The sequence below is a fragment of the Schistocerca piceifrons genome, chromosome 3 (assembly GCF_021461385.2).
Source record: "Schistocerca piceifrons isolate TAMUIC-IGC-003096 chromosome 3, iqSchPice1.1, whole genome shotgun sequence".
In the NCBI taxonomy this organism is placed as follows: domain Eukaryota; kingdom Metazoa; phylum Arthropoda; class Insecta; order Orthoptera; family Acrididae; genus Schistocerca; species Schistocerca piceifrons.
The window spans coordinates 212,255,332-212,257,384 of record NC_060140.1 but is presented as its reverse complement, the minus strand read 5'-3'; the positions used below and the strand labels follow the sequence as shown (position 1 = coordinate 212,257,384).

At 46.9% G+C, this 2,053-nt stretch overlaps 1 non-coding gene across 1 annotated transcript; it reads right to left on the bottom strand.

Annotated features, from left to right (window-relative positions):
• Window positions 1–1,756: 1,756 nt before the first annotated feature.
• Window positions 1,757–1,831, bottom strand: Trnat-cgu. Its single transcript has one exon. It is a non-coding gene; the product is annotated as a tRNA-Thr (tRNA).
• Between the last annotated feature and the right edge of the window lie 222 nt (window positions 1,832–2,053).

Here is a 2,053-nt window from a genome sequence, read left to right as displayed (position 1 = left end):
CGGCATGTTTCTTATGCTTTGTTGAGTGTCCGTCTAATTCGAAGGAGACGGAAACGAGGGAGGGCATGTCTGTAGATGCTATCTTTTCCCTTGGTCTGAAAGCACGTAAAGCATTCCGAAACATGTCCTCTGTTTAGTTGTTTACAATCAGGTGCAGAGGCGACTATACGATGGGAAGAATTTCGCCATTCACAAGCAGAAAGAAGCATCCCGAGCACTCGTGAAAAACCAGAGAGCAGTTTCAAAATTATTTGATGAGAAACGACCGGGTATTAGCTGACTTAAAAACACGAGTTTCTCTAGGCCGAGAATTCTGGAAACTATGTTTTTTATGACACTTGCTGGGAGTAAAACTGCAAATACTATTGGTAGAAGCTACGCTGAAGCCCCAAAGAAACTGGTATAGGCATGCTAATTCAAATACAGAGATATGTAAACAGGCACAATACGGCGCTGTGGTCGGCAACTCATAAGAAAAGTGTCTCGCGCAGTACTTAGATCGGTTACTGGTGCTACAATGGCAGGTTATCAAGATTTAAGTGAGTTTGAACGTGGTGTTATAGTTGCCGCACGAGCGATGGAGCACAGCATCTCCGAGGTAGCGATGAAGTGAGGGTTTTGCCCTACGACCATTTCACGTGTGTACCGTGAGTATCAGGAATCCGGTAGAACATCAAATCTCCGACATCGCTGCGGCAGCAAAAAGATCCTGCAAGAATGGGACCAACGACGACTGAAGAGAATCGTTTAACGTGACAGAAGTGCAACTCTTCCGCAAATTGCTGAAGATTTCAGTGCTGCGCCATCAACAAGTTTCAGCGTGCGAACCATGCAACGAAACATAATCGACATGGACTTTTGGAGCCGAAGGTCCACTCGTGTACCCTTGATGACTGCATGACACAAAGCTTTGCGCCTCGCTTGAGCCCGTCAACACCGGCATTGGACTGTTGATGACTGGAAACGGGTTGTCTGGTCGGACGAGTCTCTTTTCAAAACTTGTTGGAGACTCTAATGTTGTGGGGCGTGTGCAGTTGGAGTGATATAGGATCCTTGATAAATCTAGATACGACTCTGACGGGTGACACGTACGTAAGCACCCCACACGTCAAGAATCGCCACAGAGTGGGTGCAGGTATACTCTTCTGAGTTTAAACACTTCCAATGGCCACCAAACTCCAGAGACGTGAACATTATTGAGCAAATCTGGGATGCCTTGCAACGTGCTGTACAGAAGAAATCTCCATTCCCTACTCTTACCTATTCATGGACAACCTAGCAGGATTAATAGTGTCAATTAATTCCTTCCAGCACTAATTCAGATTTTAGTCGAGTCCATTCCACGTCGTGCTGCGGCACTTCTGCGTGCTCTCGCGGAGGCCCTACACGATATTAGGCAGGTCAGTTTCTTTGACTCTTCAGGAAAAATTGTGTCTTTGGCTGAATTTTTTTTAGCGAGAATTAATACGTAGAGAGTTTTTCGGAGCGCACTGTCTCCTCTCTCTGCAAACAGATCGGTAGCAATCGGATTCCTGTTGACCTCCACATACACATTTGAAGTCATCTCGTGTACTCGTGATTATGATGAGATTGCACAGCAGCGTCGGTGGATTAGGTGGCAATTACGTTAGGGCTTTGCTAGACACATGTAAATTAATGCAGGCTTATGACGACTGAATACACGATTAGAATTATGTTAAGACCTTCAGCTGCTGAAGGGCGTTGATATATATCAACGGGGACAGGTGAAAATGTGTGCCCGGACCGGGACTCGAACCCGGGATCTCCTGCTTACGAGGCAGACACTTTATCCATCTGAGCCACCGAGGGCACAGAGGATAGTGCGACTGCAGGGACTATCTCGCGCACGCCTCCCGCGAGACCCACATTCTCACCTTTTATACCCACACACTACATTCGTAGTGTCCCACCCTCCCACACTCATTACTCGTGGAAGACATTCTTACCAAGTCCCGTAAGAGTACGGGGAATATGTGTGCATCCGCACAGACGAAGAAGGTCATGGCCGGTATTGCCAGAACTATATAAGTAT